This window comes from Etheostoma spectabile, chromosome 5 (genome assembly GCF_008692095.1).
Source record: "Etheostoma spectabile isolate EspeVRDwgs_2016 chromosome 5, UIUC_Espe_1.0, whole genome shotgun sequence".
Lineage (NCBI taxonomy): Eukaryota > Metazoa > Chordata > Actinopteri > Perciformes > Percidae > Etheostoma > Etheostoma spectabile.
This window is the reverse complement of record NC_045737.1, coordinates 31,787,368-31,807,465: the sequence shown is the minus strand read 5'-3', so window position 1 is coordinate 31,807,465 and position 20,098 is coordinate 31,787,368. Positions and strand designations below refer to the sequence as shown.

General features: G+C 43.0%; 1 protein-coding gene and 2 long non-coding RNA genes across 4 annotated transcripts in view; 1 reads left to right on the top strand and 2 right to left on the bottom strand.

Annotated features, from left to right (window-relative positions):
- The window catches only part of LOC116689561 (uncharacterized), a 414,017-nt gene extending 407,604 nt beyond the window's left edge, over positions 1-6,413 (top strand). The window contains exon 3 of the long non-coding RNA XR_004332035.1: positions 6,242-6,413. This is a non-coding gene — a long non-coding RNA (uncharacterized LOC116689561). The remainder of the gene's footprint in view (positions 1-6,241) is intronic.
- The window catches only part of efna5b (ephrin-A5b), a 93,617-nt gene that overhangs the window by 49,835 nt on the left and 23,684 nt on the right, over positions 1-20,098 (bottom strand). The window lies entirely within an intron of this gene.
- On the bottom strand, positions 5,973-12,921 carry LOC116689560 (uncharacterized). The gene is made up of 3 exons (XR_004332033.1): positions 12,911-12,921; positions 6,167-6,170; positions 5,973-6,111 (listed from the first exon to the last, which is right to left on the bottom strand). It is a non-coding gene; the product is annotated as an uncharacterized LOC116689560 (long non-coding RNA).

The window sequence follows — 20,098 nt, the reverse complement described above, 5'->3', positions numbered from 1 at the left end:
GCGTTGTGGAAACAGCACTGGACAGCAGGTAAAAAGAACTACAGCAGTCCACTGGCCTGAAGTAAAATGCCAAAATAGCTTTGTTCCCATCAAAACCCTTCCAAAGGACCACTTTCTACGCTAGAAGTTCGAGTCAGCTGCTCTAGAGGCAGAAATGCCCGCCCATCCTCTGAGAGTTGATGGAGCGTTCACCTTATGCCTCATTGAGCTGACTCACTGTAGCATTGCAGATGATACAGCATATGGGAGGAAATAAATAAACAAAAGCCCCAAGTGTCCTCTCTCCATCTTGGCTCTGTGTCGACTCGCAGCCGGGGGCCTTCTACCCCCCAACCGCCCCCCCGCCCAAGCGGCTACTAGGTCCGGTGTTCCCACCATCAACTTCAACATCAGGCTGGATCAACCACCATCCTGGTGCTTGAAGCCTCACAGATAATTCAGTCATACACGTCTTTCTATCCCTGTCCAAACTCTTCTTCTCTGTCTCTTCTTCTCTGTCTCACTCCTTTTCTTCCTTGCACATACACACCTCTACACACACCTGGCCAAACAATGCATCTCCTCTTTGCCATGCCCTCCAGCTTGCTTGGTTTACCTGTCGGGAAACTGTCTCACACTTCTAAGACAAGCACACCAACACCTGAAAAATATCCAAATGCACACAATGGAACTGGTACGCCAGCTGGAAGACAGGTAGAAACTTCGGTACATGACCCAACAGGTAGATAGACGGTTATGTCCTAGGGGCCACTGATTAGGTGACTTACTGCTGGCGAGGATTGCAGGCATATTCAGTATGTATTAGCAGTAGTATCATGCATCTTCCAATTACAAGCCCTTCCTTGTTCCTCCTTAGGCTTCAAAAACATCCCATCATTTCAGGAGTTTTAAAAAAAAAATAGGGGTTTTCTACAGGTGAAAATGCAATTGAGACCTGTCCGTGTGCGTCGACAAACAATCGGGCGTGTGAGTGCTAGCTTCAACGCAAAGTCTTAAACTTGCCCAGGGCAACATGCTGGTTTGGAGTCACTGAGAAGGAAAGAGTGATTGGCATGAGGTTGTTTACAGTAAACAAGAACAAGGGCTGGCAGGCTGGCAGGCTGGCTGGCTATTACACAGGAATGCACCCTGCTCTCATCTTCATTCTTTTTTGTGTCTTTGGCTGGGTTTCATCCACCTCGGAAACACCAACACAGCAGCGTAGTGTCACTCTGACAAACTAGGAGTGAATTATCTGCGTGGTGCCTGGACATAAAAAAAAAAGGCTGACCACAACAGTGCGTGTGTGGCAGCATGTTGAATATACAGTTTGTGATTAGGCGAGGAATGTTAGCCAATGGAACGCGAGACTATCTGTCTACAAATCTACAAAAAAAAAATCACATTTGAATACAAATACAAAATCTGGAAATGGTGTGTATGTTTAACATCAAATGACTCACTACTCTAAATTAGATCATGTGAACAAACATCTTGAGAAACCACTGGGGATTTCTCTGCATGTGTTTTAGCAAGGTAACTATATTTTTATATAAAGCAGGTATTCTGTGCATGAATATAATTAATAAATATCCTCCATATTTTGCCTTTTATTGCAACTGACAGGTGGTACTGCTGTCATTTGTAATCATTATCTTCTCTTTGACAAGTGGCTCTCAATCAAGAAAACTCACAACCGCATTAATATAAACGTAGGTGCTCATTCACAGGCACACACACACACACACACACACGAGTGAGAAGTCTTTCATTCTGCTTCCTCACATGAATCTGCCAAGTTTGTCTCTCTATCTGTCTGTTGGTAGGGATGTTAATTATCTTAAGTCAAGGGTGGCACCACCAAGTCAATTTTGAGATATGATCTAATCTCTCCTCCTTTGATCCCCTTCCTTCTCTTCCTGTCTACTTCTGCTCCACGCCAACTCTGCTCACCATCTTCATCAACACATGGTATACTGTTGTCATTGATATAAAGTGTTATTTATAGTGAGCTCTATTTGCCGTGTAATTTATAACTCACTGTAATTCAGCCAAAACCATCCTTTGCGCTTAATAAATGCTGTTTACAGTATATTTCTGATCCTATCATCTGTTGTTCTTCCAGGAAACAGTCCCACATTTATCTATGCTATTCCCTCATGCTCGATGAGATGAATACTTAAACACACAAATAATAGATTTATTTATTTGATCACGACAATGCACATTAATCAACATTTCTGTAAATGTGCCAGTGTTAGCCAGTCGGCTAATCTTCAACTGTAGTACTAGTTACCTAGCATGCATGTCTTTGTGATTACACCTATGCTTACTTATAGGAAACCCTGCTTAAGTTGAATAAAAAGAGGAATAAAAAAATCATCTTTTGGAAATTGATCTTAATGCCTTAATTAAAAAATGAGAAAAAATCCAACCTTTAAGGAGACCAATTTTCTTTGTGAATGAATAATGTATTGTAAATAAATAAATATTCTTCCCTAAAATACAGGGGCCATACACAGCCTTATGTTAAATTCCCATTTAGGCAGATTCTTAAAGGCCAGTTATTTCATGGATCATGATACTATGCTGCCTGATAAAGTGGCCTTTGGAATTAAAATAACTCCACATCATATCACATACCCTTCACCATACCTAGAGATTGGCATGGTTTTATTTCAGGTAGCCTTACAGCTGGTTTGATTTGCATTGACAGATGATCTTATGGAAAGTTCCCCATGCCTATCTCTATGTATGGTGAAGGGTATGTAATGATATGGGGTTAGTTTAATTCTAAAGGCCAAGGGAAATTTTTCAGGATGCATAGCAACCTGGATCCATGAAATAACTGGCCTTTAATAATAAAAATCTGCCTGCCTCTCTGGGAATTTAGCATAGGGGTGTGTATACTTATGCCCCCTGTATTTTAAGGAAGAACATTTATTTATTCACTATACATTATTCATTCACAAAGACAATTGGAGTCCTTAAAGGTTGGATTTTCCCTCATTTTTTAATTAAGGCAATTAGATCAATTTCCCAAAGATGATTTTTTTTCTTCTTCTTTTTAGTCCACATTAAGCAGAGGTTCCTATACTCATGAGCAGCACTGTGTGCGGATTGTTTTCCTCTGATCTCTGAGCTTGTGGTGTCCCAGATGAGTTCCCTCACTCACAGTTTGAATTAGAGAAACTGCTTTTGCAACAAAAGCCAAAACTTAACACGTCTGCATGCACACATTGCATGTAATGCAAATACAAAAAGGCATGCAGCTGAAACAAAACTGCGGACACATGCACATGCATGCACAGCCATTTATTCTCATTTTCCTTTCTAGACACAGTGGTTTTGTCCACATGGCAAATCAATAGGAAGACAAACACTTTTTTGGGGGGGGGGGCTGGGAACTGATTTAACACGGTTGTTTTGGAGCAGCAGGGTGGTGCAAATAGAAAAATGCACACAAGGGTAGCTGGTGCAATTTCTGAATTTATTCCTATGTGTTTCTTCCCACTTCTTGCCTCCTCCCCTCTTATTGAACGCTTCCCTCACTTTTCTACCTCCCTTCCACCTTATTCCCACTCCACCTCTTTGACCCCCTGACGTCGTGTTGGGAGCTCCAATCTCGATTGGATCGCACAAAGATAATTGGCTGACATTTGTCATTCTCCTTCTACCTTCACCTCCACCCTTTTTTCCAAAATGTCTGTTCTGGTTTAGTGTCTTGCCTACATTCCTTTTCTCTGCCTCAGCTCTCACATCATCCCAAGACAGGTCCAACTCCTCTGCCATAACAGGGTGTGTCTGTATGTTCTGGTTTCGGGCCAACCCTTTTCTGTATAATCTCTATTTCCCGTCCTCTCCATCTCTTTCTCTAATCCCATTTCCCCCATAGCCCAACCTTTAAGAAGTGTACTAAATCCCTGTTGTTGTCCCTTTGCTGGCCCATAGAGAACAAAACCACAGTACCCTTTTCATAATCAAAGTGTATTTCCCCCTTTCAGTCTTTTAAAGGAAATCAAACAAAAAGAGAAGAATGCATAGCTGGTCCCGGTTGCTAGGAGACCCTGTGCCCATGCTTCAAGCAGCTATTCACAAGCTTTTATTTACCCTCTCCCTCTTTCTGTTTTACTCTGATTCACTGTATCGGTTTTGTTGTCCTATTACTTCATCTCTAACTATCTGGCAAACTAGGAGAAAGAGAGAGGACAGAAGGACAGATAAACTAGAACAAAAGCCAGTAAATGGGAGAGATGGCTCGAAGGCTTCTGTTGTAAGTTGCAGAAAAATGAAGGGAAACTTGGAGAGGAGAAAGTCAGACTATCGATTTTTCTCTCTTCTCCTCCCAATTCTGCTTTGTGTCACACAAGGGGGCAGTTTTGAGATTAAAAGCCCCTGTACAATCTCTCTGTCTTTATTTTGTTATCCTTACTCCGTTTTCTTGTTCGTCTTACCTGTCTCTTCCTCGTCTTCTCCACTTTGCAATATCAGTATCCCTTTACTCTGCCAGATTTCTACCCTCATCTGTCTCCACTCCACTCCCCTTTCAGTCACACACTGCCCCTCCTCCCTGTATATTTGTCTGTCTGACAACAGTGCTGGGGGCCTGGGGCAGTTGAGGGGAGGTGTAGCATACATTAGCTGAGCACCTCATGTCTGCTACAGGGTGGGAGGATGAACGAGGAAAAGAGGAAGAGGAGGAGGATGTAGTGTGGCTGATCCAAGATTATCTCAGTTCTCAGTTGCCCGTTTTCTCCTCTGTTCTGTTCCGTTTTGTTTTGTCCTTCCCCTGCATGCTCCTAATGGCTTCCTAATGACAGCTTGCAGGCACAACACACCCAGCCATTTATATCCATCTTGGCAGAGAGACTGGGTGTATGTGTGGAGTGTTTAGAAGACAAGGGGGGGGCATTAAAAAGCAGATGCACCTCATCTACAACACACACATGCTGTTAGCCATTAGCCTACGCTGTCCCTGTTTAAACAACAGTAGCCCGGGGCGGCTCTGCATGAACCTGGAGGTGACACAAAGAGTTTAAGCATCTTACCAGGAGTAGCCACATGTCGTGTGAAAAACATTATTAGAAAAGGCTAGTTTGTTATAATACCTGCAGGCTATTTATACTCGCAATTCACATTCTGGCTCTATTTCTCGTTCTTTCTCCACACACATCTCACATAGAGGTGCAAACAAATCAACAACTTGGCACCAAACTGTCAAGGTTTTTCACCACTGGTTGTGAAAGTAAATGTTGACCTGTGACTAATAAAGCAAGAGGTGTGAAACAGCTCCTACTTATACTCTCTCTGTATGCCAGTTGCCATTCCAATCCAGTTTAGTCAAGGATACTGTTAATATGGTTATACATGAATACAAGTACAATCTTTGCATTAGGAATCCTGGCTGCATTAAAAGAGCACGCCGACTTATTGGGACTTTATTCACCGTATCCCCCAGAGTTCGATAAGTTCATACATATGCGATTGTGAGTCGAGTGCAGATTTGAGTCGTGCAAGCGTCACTTTGCGACGAGTAGCCTACAAGATGCTAATGAGAGACTTCTGTAATGTCAATACAGTAAAAATTGGCCTACTTAACAAAGTTGGTTCAATCAAGTAAGCAGTCAAACACAACAAAGGTAAAAGCTGAATGGCGTTTGGAGCTAACGTTAGCAATCAAACAACCATAGATTTCTAAAATGTTCTTGAAAGGACTGCTAGCATAGCTACAAGCTAGCAATCAAACACAACAAAGGTTGTCAGTTGAATGGCGTTTTGAGCTAACGTTAGCAATCAAACTATCATAAATGAATAGCTAAAACGTTTTTAAAATGAGTCCCATCTTCTGTTATTGTTTTTTAATGAGAAAAGTTTATTACTTCATGGAGTTCACAAATTTCTGTATGACATGTTGTGCTGTACATAGTTTAAATCTGAGCATGCGCGACTCACATGTGCACTCGACTCACATCGGGGAGTTGCACTAGCAATAAGTGACAAAAAACATGTTCCTATTTCCACGTTGTGCATTGTATAGTCACAGCATGTACAAATAGCAAGGTCACATGAGACACAGCCATCTTCTAACTGTATACATACTGGGAACTATTCTCAGAAGGCGAAGCACTGCTACTAGTAGTAGTTCCCAGTGTGTATACAGTTTGAAGATGGCTGTGTCTCATGTGACCTTGCTAATTGTACACCCTGTGACTATACAAATATGTAAATAGGAACATGTTATTTTGTCACTTATTGGGAGCAGTAGGCTAGATGGAGCCGGTTACCTCCAGGATCTGTGCTGAGCTGGGCTTGCGGTGGGTGCGTCAGACAGAGTTACGACACAAGGCGATGAGGAGGGTATGTATGGACTTATCTACCTCTGGGGATACGGCGAATAAGCTAAAATCCCAATAAGTCGGTGTTCTACTTTAATCCAGCAGCATGCTAAAGATTTAACTCACTGCCTAGGGCTGAGAGAAGACAACACAGCAAACACTTATTATTGATATATGGATTACATAACTTCCAGAGACAAACCTTGCCACGGTGAGTATAGTGTTTCATTGGGAAATGGACTACAGTAGAGGAAGCTCAGGCGGAGGAGGCAGTACTCGACATTTCAGCAACAACAGCAGTGTATGTCAAGTTAGAACCACAGAGATAAATGAATTGCCGAGAGAGTCAGCATAACGCCTGATTTGAAGTGCACAACACAATTAGTTTTTTTTTTACTATCAGCTGACATGTGTGCATGACTTGAGTGTTGTGTCTACATTTGAACACTGTTTCATTGACGGAAGGCACGCATAAATAAGTTAATTTAAAGATTTTTGTGGAAGAAACAAAACACTATTGGGACTTTGAACCCCTCTACATCGACCCATCAGGTTTGTGAATGTCTGTGCTTTGTTTACATATTTGTTGCCGCACTAGATATCTGAAACAATAGACACCATATGTTCATTTCTTAAATAGAAAGTTGGCATTTTTTCATCATTGTTTTACAGAAACGTTGCTAATTACAAACAAGCAAGAAGCAGGCATGCACACAAACACACACACAAACACAACCACACACACACATTGAGGGAGCTCAATATTAATATCTTACCTGCATGGTGTATGTGAGACAAGTGAGATCCTATCTGCTTCTGAAAATCATTAAATACATTCCTCCTGGGCTGAAAGGAAAATCCCTCAGCAGATAAAGAGTGTGTATGTCTGTCTGTGTGTGTGTGGTGTGTGTGTGTGTGTGTGTGTGTGTGTGTATTGGGGGGGTGGATGTGGGATCAAATCAACACCTTCTCACAGGCTCTCACTGTGATGTCTCAGCGTGTGATGAAAAGGTACGCCACCCCAGGCAGGCAGGCTGTGACCACACACATAACCAGACACACCAGTTATCTGACAGCGGGATAAAGGGGATTGCTTTCCTGAGATCAGTTTAGTGTTCATTTGTTTAAGACCTCGAAATTTAAGTTAGTTTTTATATTCTATTATAATATGGCTAAAATAACTGTCCTTCTTTCCACATAATTGAACTGGCAATTTTCTCCTGAGATTACAAAACATAAATTTGCCACTGAAAGCACATCCTCAGCTGTTAGCAAAGCCGTTGGCGGCCACATGATCACAGTGTTGACAGCTCTTCCATGACCTCATCCATTTAAGTCCATTTTCGGCTCAGAGGGGGGAAAATAGAAGTGAGTGAATAGAGGAATTGGAAAAAACTCGGAAGCCAAATAGGGAGACAGAGAAGAGATAAGGAGAGACTGTGGATACTAGGAGAAAAATTCAAGAGAAATGCAGAAGGGAACAAAGGAGAGAGAGAGAGAGAATGAAAAAGAGACAGAGAGACGGGAAAAGAGAACACCTGGCAGCCAGTTACAATGCAAATACACTTCAAAGCATTGCTGCAAAAGGTGGAATCAGATAATGAATGCTGCAGAGAGATGGGGTTCTGGGAGGTGACTTGGAAACTTAACCTGCATCTTTAAAACAAATGCAAGGGGGGGGGGGGGGGGGGGAGAGAAGCACTTGGATGAGATAATGCAGAAGTTGTCAGGGTTCAAGTAAGGTTATCAAATCAGACACACGGATCAAGATTGTTATTGTTATTATTTTGTGGACGTTTGATTAACATCACCTTAATGCCCTCTTTAAAGAGGTGTGAGCTTCTCACACTGGCTGTCTAATGAGCCTCTTCTCTTTCAGTTGTAATTCACTTAACATGGCCGGGATGAGAAAAAAAAGAGCTGATAGCCGAGATAATTGAGCTGACTCACAACCTGTCTGAATACCAGTGTGTACATGAGGCCCCCACACACACATTAGCATGCACATTTGTTCAAAGATGCGCATTCACTTGCATAGACCTGCAAGCGTGCACGTGACGGATGCACGCGGCCACAAGACGACGATCAAGATGGAGTGGATAATGAAACTGCTTCTGACCCTGTCCACTTATGATCTTCTGTCCATTACCCAAATGGACACCACTCTCTCTTATTGATCACAGTCCTCTTTCACTTCTCCTTTGCACTTGTCGTTTTTCATCTTGTTACCTCTCCGCTCATCTGCATTGCTCTGCTGATGGTTTCCGTGGCCGTTGATGGGACAATAAATCAGAGGCCGCGCCTAGCGATTATCACCACAGAGACCAACTGTGCACACACTCCTCGACCCCTGAAAACCCCAAATGTCCTCATTGGGAAAGATGCGCACATCTTCAGACATGCACAATGGGTGTCCAATAGGCGGGTGTCCTCTAGCTTACGTCTGCCTTTTGGGAATAGATAGACAAGTGTGTGTGTGTGTGTGTGTGTGTGTGTGTGTGTGTGTGTGTGTGTGTGTGTGTGTGTGTGTGTGTGTGTGGTGGTGCGTGTGTGTGTGAGTTACGAGTTACGAGAGCAGTAATGGAATCCCTCCCTTGATGTGAGGTGCTCGGCCCATTCCATGTCTCGTCAACCGTGAAAGTGTCAGCAATGATCTAGAGGGTCTGGAGCAGGTTTATGACATCATCAGTGTGCTGCCACAGCAGAGATATGGCGCAGATAGTCCCGACAGTCTGATCTATCCACAAGGTCTCAAGTCGTGCAAACACTCACAAAATGTTGGTACACAACCTTTTTTCCAAAGTGCTAAATTCTCTCCCAAACAGAATGAGACACTTCAGCTAGCGAGGCTGCATGGAAAGCGGTTTGAACTAAATCAAAAAGGTACACACTGAAAGTCAAACAGTGTGTTGTGGGTAAGACAGAGGGACACTGGATATAGGCATTTTAGCCTGGTATTTAGTCTGTGGCAGGGGCTTTGCTTCATGTCTGGTGTCTCCCTTTGCCACTTTTGGTGCCAATCCAAGCAAACCTGGAAGACTGTAATCGGAACAGGACAATCACAGGGGCTTAATACGAGCATACACCCCTCACCACACATGCACAAGCATGTGCATACACACACAGGAGCCCACAGATGTACACAGTGGGCACTCTAACCCCGAATCTAGCTCCTGATTTCTAAACATATGGTCGCCTCCATGTTGCATGTTGAAATGCAAGAGGCTGAACTTAAGGGAATTATGTTTCACTCACTGTCAGGAGACTAATGTAAATAAATGTTCTCCAACAAGGTCTCTCCCTTTAACGTGGAGAAAGCACCGACTCTCAGTGTATCTTGGACAGACAATTGATGTTGGTTGTTATTCAAGGCCTCCGCCCTGATCGTTGCTGGCATTTTTCTTAATAACAGTGAGTCGGTGCTGCCATCAGTGCCAAAAATCATAGTCATAGATCTTTTCAACGCCGTAAAGTGAACACTGTTTACGTCACGCAAGCACATGTTGATGTGTTACCTTTCACGAGAAAAAAACGCCGCGTAGCCAACTTGGAAATAAAATGTATGTTTCATACATTTTACCCAGGACCCTGCTAAGGATTCAACATAACACTAAAGACCTCAGGAGAACCACAGGTGGAGAAACGGAGAGACATAATTGAGAAAAAATGAGAGAGAAAGCAAAAGAAGGGGGAAAACAGGAGGAAAAAGCGAGCACAAATGAGCAGGACAGAGAGTAGGAGTAAAAAGAGCGCTATGTGGATAGTGGTAAATGATAGGGTACAACTAAATGAGGGTATGTAATTTGGGGTGTTTAGTAATTACACTGGTTTGACAGAGCCATGTCAAACCATCCCTTTGTTGATCTCCCACTGCTCGGCTGCCTGCTTTTCTGCCAGCACCCTCATGTTTTCCACATTTAGCTCTTCTCACTCTCTTTCCCGCTCTCCCTCCCACTTGCTATAGCTTTAAATGCAGTCAAAAGGTTTTACCAGCTGTATGTCCCGTCTGCCCTCATCATTTGACAAGCTTGAAATATAGAGGAAAATGTTAATATGTTTTCTAGTCACTGGCCAGGTCTATGAAATTCATTTATATTGTTGAATGCTGTGCCAAAGAGTTCACGGCGGGTGCGTGTGATCTAGTGGTGATTTATTTTATCCCAAAAGCATATTATTCTAAAGTGTGTGTGTGTGTGTGGGGGGGGGGGGGGTGCGTGCGTGTCTAAAAGAACGAAAGAGAGAGAACCAGTGTTTATGTGTTTTTATTACACATTACTGAATCTACGTGTGTCCAGGAACATATCCCTAAATCTCGAGCACCAACTGTGTCATGGAGTGTTTGGTTGGAAATTTTCAAAAATGGAAACGTTACTTTTTGCTCAAACATCAATATCCACATGCTGAGTTGATAAAATCCACATTAGTGAGGCAGGAAGTCGGCAATAAAACCCAACACATGGAAACAGTCAGGCTCCTGTGATTTCACAGTAGTATATGGGCTCTCCAATGAATATAAACTATGATATAACAATGATGAAAGACTAAACAGAGAATAAAGTGGGGTATAGAGGGATAAAGAAATAAAGGAGACATGTTGTGTGAATGTGTGTGTCTGATTATCTTGATTCAATAACAGTTGATGTCACCAAGCACTGAAGTCATAAAAATACTCCATCTCCATTGCATATGCAATATTCAAGGCTTTCCAACTTCCTCGTGACTGGCCAACACATTTAAGTTAGTTTTTTGGCTTTTCCATATGCTGTTACCATAAGGACAAATGATGTATCTGCAGCAAGAAACAGAGTAACTCCACACACAAACACACACATACACACGCACGTAGAAAAGGACTGAAAGGGTGTTGAAATGAACATAAAACCGGAATTAGTTTAACCACCCTAAAACCCTGGGAGAGCCATTCTTTTAAATCCACCCCCTTATAACATTACATGACCACAGATTTTTTAACAACTGCACACACAAGCATATAAACACACATCCGCATACCCAGGCACACACATGCACGTTCACACAGTCGCATAAGGACTATGCCACCTCTCAGTTCTATTTGACTGCCCCCGGGCCCCTTACAGTGTTTGAACCCTGACCTTGTCACATTCGAGTGGGTCCAAGGGGAAAGGGAGGATTCTAAGGGTTCGATTTTACATGGAGGAGGTCACGGAAAGCCCGACCCTCAGACAAAAGCCCCGGTTGTGGTGGTGTCTGCGGGTCACGGGTCAGCCCCACACCCTAACCCTCTTTCTGCCTCTTGCCTTCTTCTCTTTTCAATGGGGAGGAAGATCCGAGAGGAACAATGGCCTTCTTCTGCCCCTACTATCATCCCCAAAGTGGGGATGCATACTGAACAGGGGCCATTGCGAGCTAAGGGGTTCCTCTTGCTGGCTACTTTCTCCTCTTCTATGCTTTCACGTCCTCTTGCCCATTAAACTCTCCACTCTCCATCTCCTCCACCCCTCCTTCTTCCCACGATACCCTCATTCTGCCTCTGCTTGTTACAATCTGAAACCAACTAACCAATGTTGTTTTTCTTATCTGATAGCACCTGCTTTTTACGTCCTATGTGTTGTAATGAACATTACACGATCAGATAGTAAATGTTGTCTCTGCATCATTTCCTGCAGCCCACCACCTCGCCGCCTCCCCCCCCCTTTCATTCATTCTCTTTCCCCCTTTTTTTCCCAAGTCTGCCTATCTGGAGGGCCTCACAGGCCTCTCTCCAGCTGGCACTACAAGCTGACCTTTGCCACAACAGAACAGCTAGAACGCTCTCTGTCTCTGCCTACACGCACGCAAACACACACTCACGCAAACACACAAAGACATGTATACCTACTACTACAAATGCAGCAGGAATGCCAGTAGGAACGCGAAAAAGGCCATGCTAGAATACAAAATGAGAGCCTTGTTCCTCTTTCAGCTGAGGGTTAAAGTAAAGAGTTCCCCCCTGTCCTTCCCTCAGCCCTCCATTTTGTGCTTGTCTGACCCATCTAGTCCTACTAGTTGCACCTTAGCAAGGGGGCTGACTCTGAAGAGTGGCAGCCAGTGTGGGTCCAAATGTGATTAATTTGTTGCATTCACCAGAGTTGTTCTCCACACACAATAGAAATGGACTGTCTAGGAGTCCATTAAAAAGCCTTACAAGCCAGAGGGCCCCCATCCCAGGCACTTGGCAACGACCAGGAGGTCACACAGCGCAGCCAAAAAGTTTTTAAAGGTGTGTGTATGTGTGAGGGAGAGCGTACACGGCAGGGCTTGCCTTGCATGTGTGCATACTTGAAAGCTTATTTGACAGGAGAAATAATATTTTGATAACCTGGCACTTGACAATATCTTTCAATGATTCAGCATAATAAGAGGCGCTCACACTGTGCGATGGGAGCCCATTAAAAGGAATTCCTGAGGTAATCAATCATGAAAGGTGATTAACGCAAAGTCAGATCATAGACAGACTTTTAATATGTGTGTTTGCATGTTGTTGGAGCTCCTGCACAGTCAGATATGATCTTTAAAGCATAATGCTAAATTCATCCGAGAGTGAAAGCGCTAGGAAGTAAATTCACATTTTAAACAACAGCGGAGTGATCATAATGCAGGAATTCCCCCGAGGGATGAAGAACACAGAGTAGTGGATATACACGGTGCACTATTTTATGCACTGCACATCTTCACTTGCATTTGTGTTATACTCTACTCATGAAGCGTCTCTCTCTTTGTTTTCTTCCCCCCTCTCTCTCTCTCTCTCTCTCTCTCTCTCTCTCTCTCTCTCTCTCTCTCTCTCTCTCACCCACTCGGTCTCATTTGCTGAAACAACGCTGAGTGCTGAAACAATGTCATAATTAGTCCTGATTGATGTAGCATATTAAGCAGCAAACAATTAGCATACAGTATATTGCTACTCGGGCCATCGGAGAATGACGGATGTGACTGACCCACACTAAGCACAAGCTCAATAACACAGTGAGAGAGAGAGAGAGAGAGAAAGAGAGAGAGAGACGCACAAACACTCAGAGGAGAGAGAAAGAGAGCGTTGCTTCATAAGCTGGGGGCACAAATTCATGCACATTATGTTGCAAACCTTTTTGTTCTGTTATTTCTGTCACAAACAAATCAATTGAACGTGTGAGATAAAAGGTTGAAAGCTCTCATGAGTCATTTTAAGATGTTTTGAATGCTAAATAAGTGTGTGTTTTGCCACAGCACGCCAGAGAGATATTTGTTTTAGGGTTCAAAAGACTTAGATTTCAAGAATTATGTTCTTAATTCTTTATGTACTTTTTTATGTATTGTGCATACAAAGAGAGAATGAGCTAACACCAGGATTTAAGTTGGCCATACAATGGGCAACACAGTACTGTATATTTCAACTCTGACCAAACATGTTTAATAATACTTATTGTACTGTCGTCATTATGTACCAAGAATGCTTCATTCACATAGAGGATTACTGTAGAGAAAACACTATTGTAGAGTTGTCCATCAAAGTGGAATGCTAACACATAGGCTGTATGCAACAATGCAGAAATGATTACAGGTTGTATATGTTCAGCTACTGAAAGGCACTCAGCAAAGTGAAACCAGAGTGGAATCTGTAGGACAGTTTTGCATTTCTGCCTGTTTGAATGCTTGTGTGTGTGTGTGTGTGTGGTGTGTGTGTGTGTGTGTGTGTGTGTGATTATGCTTGTCAGCGCATTCATGTGGACACATATGTGTGGGTGGGTGGTGTGTGTGGGGAGGGGGTCCATCATCTTATCCCTGTACAAAGCAGAGGCCGAGACAGGGGCCTCTGAAACCACTGCGACCAATTTTTTTCTGTCAGATCAAATATGAGAGGCAGGGGTTCATATGTAGGAAGGGTTCGAGGCATACAAGGCGGGGACTTTTGCATTTACATTTCAGCAGTGTGAATTCAAAACAAATTCCATATGTTTATGATCCTAAATGTGCACAAAACCACATATTATGATTTTCTTTTCTGACTCTTTTTTTCTTCCACTATTTTCTGCCCGCTGTTCTCTCTGGTGCAATTCCAGACCTTGTGCAGCTAATACAGGGTCTCTAGAGCTTGTGAATCCCTGTGAGGGGTCCCACAGCAGCTACAAGCCCAGCCTAGGGCTCCCTACCTGGGGCTCTGTGCTTTGGATGTTTCCTCGGGGACTCGGAGACATGGGGGAGGGCAGGCTGGCAGAATAAACACAAATGGAATACCACTGGGAAGATTTAAGTGGTGAGAGCGAGGAAGAGATCATGGGAGGTTATGCAAGCAGATGAAGTCAGAGGATAACTGAGTCAGAAAAGTGGAGAATGGCAAGGTTGTGAAAAGGATAAGTGAAGCAGTTTCTAACAAACAACAAGCAGTCTTTGCTGTGATCTAATTATGCCACTCTCCTAGGCATGGGTAGGTATGACTGGGCAGGTTTCCCAGATGCAAATTAAACAAGAGATATGAGCGCGTGAATAAGGTGTCTTTCTTTTAAATGAACAATGGCTCGCTTGTAACACCCAACGAGTTGTTCCTGCATTTTATAGAGCCGTCAAGCCTGTTTCTAGTTTCAGCTCCAGCAGAAGACGTTTCATTATCAGATATTTTAACTGAACAAATCAGCTTGTTTGTATCCATTTGTGGGATAAATGGCTTGAAACACAGGCGCAGGACTGACACCTCTGAGCTGTGTCTGACTCTGCCATTTGAGACAATGCGACGATGCCTTGAGTGCGTGTGTGTGTGTGTGGTGTGTGGTGTGTTGCGCGTGGTGTGTGTGCCATGGCGTTGAACGAATGCTAGCACAAAGCCCCAGGGGATGGAGGGCGCACCTCATCTCCCACCAACAGAAAAGGTCAACCTCCTCAATATTAACTCAGGTCACCACACTGATTACGCTACAATAACCATTTTATACAGTGCATCTATGGACGCCCTGCGCGCTCACGCACACTCCCACGTACACACACTTTTTTACTCCGCCTGTCCTCACACGTCCATTTGGAATTAAAACCCGCCCCGAGGGAGGGTCCTGTTGGCGCCCCATGCAGACATACATAAACACATTCTCACACAAGCGTCCGCAATCACGACCCTTTATAATGGTCTTAGCATAAACCCAGAGCCCTCGGGGGACCCTCGCTCCCCATGCTACGCCACACAGTGGAAATATAAGTTGATACGGTAGAAGTGTGAAAATGCACACGGACACACACGCACACACACAGACTGCTGGAGGCACGAACGCAAGACGCCATTAGGGCTCGAAGAATGTAGGTTTACACGGGGGACTTGACTTAACCTCCAGCCATGGTCCGATCTCAGCATTTCTCCACACAACGCCAGATTGGAGATAGATTAGTCTAAAAACCTAAACCCCTTCACCCCCCTCTCAGTCCTTCCATCCCTTCACCCCCCTCAATGCCACAACAACAAAAAAATACTTTTTTTTCCCATACCATCATCATGAATTATGACACGCTGCAACATTGTGGAAACGATGTCGCAAATCTGTTTTGATTCATGATTCTGACCAGTTATGAAATGTGGTCACTGTTTCACTGCATGTGCATGTAAACTATTTTACATGAAGGAAACTGTTGATAGATGACAGTAAATCATGTCATGGTGTCTTGGCAAACCTGTTGACAGAACAAGCTTCTGCAGGCTTCAAAGAAACCAGTAATGGGCATGTTTGACTGTTCCAAACACACCCCACCCTCCCCTCGTGTCAATAATTACAGGGATGAAATACACTAATTTTCTTGCAAATTTGTGGTATTCTGATTGCTGCCACATTGGGGGGAAAAAAAAAGACTGGAATTAAATGAATCAATTAAAACTGGGAGGAATGCAAAAAGGAGACAGGGGAACAAATGGAAGAAGGGTAAATATATAAATAAAGAGAATGAAAGAGCAGAAGTCATCATGAGTGAATTAATTTGGGCTCAGCGGTGGAGCTGTATTAAGTGACACCTAGTGAGACGTGTGGCTAAAGCTGTCATCTTCGGCGCCTCCTTCCCACACTGAACCACCCTAATCCTGTTTTATACTGTAACGCTAAATGCCTGTCTTCGCTGCCTACAATGCCTTATATTAGCCTAGTGCTGTGTTAAATTAAGTGGCTGAGCTTTTCCTCCTGTTATAGAAACAGAGAAAGGGAATGCAGTGGTGCGGATACAAATAGAACATGATTGTATTTAATACTATTATGCCATCATGGTCATGAGGGCGTCCTCGTGAGCAACAGGGTCAATTTGAATTTTGAATTTGTATTTGTTTTTCTTCCATTTGTCTTGTCAAAACAACAAAACCTCACTTTAAAAATACTCTTTTACTCTTGTGTTGTCTTCCCGTCAAAATTGAAAATCAACACTTTTGTTGATGCTTTTTATCGATGTTTTTAACTTTTTCTTACAACACTTTTGACGCTTTTTTCAATGTTCAACACTACGCAACACTTATTACTTTACTTATTTACTTATTAACTTTAGTTTTACAGTTATTTTTGGAATTTATGGTCAGTAAACCTCATTTATAGGAAATTATATCTAATGTTTGAGTTAGAAAAGCAGAAATTTGAAATTATTTAGTCTAAAATTAAAGGAATGTATGTTGATGGATAATCACAAACTGGAATGTGTCAACTTTTACTCAATACTGTTTCAAAACCACTTCAATTTTTTTCAAATGCTATAAAATTGAAAACGACACCCCAAAATTAGAGATTTGTTATCATGTTATTTTGGGTAGTTAAAAAGAACATTGACATAGGAAAATGGGTCAATTTGACCCGAGGACAACATGAGGGTTAAAGTGTTAAAGTGACGATGTATTAGTATGTCACGTAACATATTTTTTAGATTACACAATCTGGACAAAGATCTTCATTTTCTGCACACAAACACTAAAACTGTAACCTGTATTCGACCGGTAGCGTTTTTATTATTATCACTGTGGGTTCAGACTCGAGCGAGCAGATAAATCGGTTGAAATGTGAGTCTGGCTGCTCCTATAGCCACGCTGGCCACCAGCAAGCAACAGCTTAGTGGATAAATCACATTTACCGCTAAGAGATGCCACATACTCGCCTATCCAAAAGCTGACAAATGAGTTCTAGGTAGAAAGGGGAGTCGTGACGGATCTCCTCCCTGCTCTCATATCTGCTCCTACTGTGATCTGGGCCATCCATGGGTGAGGGATGAGCCTCTGGGAGCACAGGAGAAACACTTTGTCATCTCTGATGATGAGAAGGAGGAACTGTCAGGTATAATCAGCATGGTGACAGGGTGGAAGCAAAGAGGGGCACAATTTGAGGATGGATGAAAGGAAGCTGGCATCCTTCTTGTTAACACAAATTATTAATCCCGCTCTGTTTGCTCCAGAGTTTAGAGTTAAACAAGAGGGAAAGCAATACTTTACCTGTCACACTCCCCTGTGGGATTGTTTTAACAAATTGCCCACCGGGTGCAGTCATAATGTCTGTAGTTCCACACTACTAGGATTGGTATTTGTTCTTGTGACCGTGACCTCTACATGATCACATTAAGCAAATACTTGGCCGAGTCTAAATCACAATCACTTGCCCAAAGGAGACATTATACAAAACAGTGGAATAATTGTCCTCTGCATGTTTGACTCAATGTTCTTTTCCTTTCAAATGATCTGCAGTGCGGGCCATGATTAAGGTCAGCAGGATGGGATAATTTTGTATCATATTTACCCTATTTGATGGCAGAACTGAGCCTGTGATATTGATTAATTTCATTATATACCCATTTTCCCAATGGGAAATATGAATAAATAATCGCTGCCAATAAACAGTGCACAGACAGCGTAAGCAGCCATAAAAAGGGGAAAAGGATCACCCTAAGCAATCAATTACCTCATTTGATTTCCCGCCTGTAACAGAGACAGTGTGAGCCAGAAAGCCCCAGGGCAGACCACAATATGATTCAGAACTGTTCAAAAAAAATGAAAACAAGACAGTATCACCATCACAACTGAGCAGCTATTGAAAAACTGACAAAAGAAAGTGAAAAGAGCATTGTAGGTCTTCGTGTATCTTGCATTCTTTACAATCACATACCAATGTAATGACATTAAACACACAAAACTGCACAGAAATTAATTTTTACCATATTGAATCTTCACATTCAAATTCAATAAGCTTTGCAGGCTTTCATTTCAGTTTTGTATACATATTATTTAAATCCATTTTCAATTATACTGCCTTTCCTCAATATTCCAAGTGTCTTGCTCGCTCACTCTCAAGTGTGCAACCACACGCATGCACAAACACACACCACACACACACACACACACAAACCTGATCACAAGGAAAGGAAGGATTTATTATAGTAGATAGAGTGAATAAAATACCTTTATTAGCTTATAAACCACTGTAGTGCTGCAATAACTCCATAACTATACCTATCTACCCTGAACCAAAAAGACAAACAACACTCATGTGCACACACACACACACCTTTTCACTAACCTGCCTTGATGTGTTTGAAATGTGTGTGCATTTGCAGAACAGGATCTGTTGACCCTTTCATTAAAAGAAGAGCTCACCATCTCACTAACTACATTTGTAAAGCAATCCCAGGCTGGATCTGATTTTGCTGCTGCAAAGCACATTTCTTAATTTCTATTGATTGAGAAGATTGACGAGAAGAGCGGAACTGCAGAATAAAGTTTTTACCTTTCTGTCAGGCTTCAGAGTGCAGCGTGTAATGTGTGAAAGGAGAGGGAGAGAGATCTCTTTTTTTATCTCTCTTCCACTTGCTGACCTCCAGATGGAATCAGGGAGCTGTCGTGAAGCACAGTGCCCAAAGAGGGCAGAGGTTTCTGGGCTACCTTTTCACCGCGTGGACCCTACATCCACAGTCCCCTCGCGGGAATGAAAGAGTAGAGACAGATGAAAGCAGCAAAGAGGGGATGACTCCCCTGATCCCCTTCTGTCTTCTCCGTCACCCACCCGAAGGAAAATTTAATAAAGTCCACATACCAAGAGCCACACAGGAGAGAGATGAGAATACATGAAAGGAAAGATGGAGAGATGGAGAGATGGAGAGAAGAGGAGATGGAGGGGTGGCAGTGATGACTGACCCCTCTCCCACAGTGTCATCTCTGACCTTCAGCATAGCCAGAGAGCATTGGACCCTGGGAGGCAGGATAAAACACAGAGATGGCGCACAAACGCACACACACGCACACGCACATGCACACACACACACACAGGCAAAACACAAACAACACTGACAAAAAAAACCGAGGTTGTGCACAGACTCACAAAACACACATCACATAACGCTGACACAAGCACACTCCCTGACACACAAGTATGTGCACATGTATTTAAGTTCAGCATCAATTCCTGTGAAATTGGTCTGCAGATTATCTGCCAATTTCAAAAATGGGATTTGAAATAATATGCCAGTGATTCAGCAGAGAATGAGCCCTATTCATAAAGGTACAAGAAAGCAAGAGTCATGGGATCAGCAATAGACTGAGATCTACACACACACACACACACACACACAGCCTCTGGTTCGAGTGACTGTGACCTTGAGGAAGGATTTGGCGAGTGTGTGAGGAGGGGGTGCTGGGTGAAACAAAGTGAGCCATGTTGGCATCATGGACCACTCATACAGCCACACACACACACACACACACACACACACACACACCACACACACCACACACACACACACACACACACACACACAGTGTTAGCTTTGGTAACATTAATGTGTCCTCTTTCATAGATGATTAC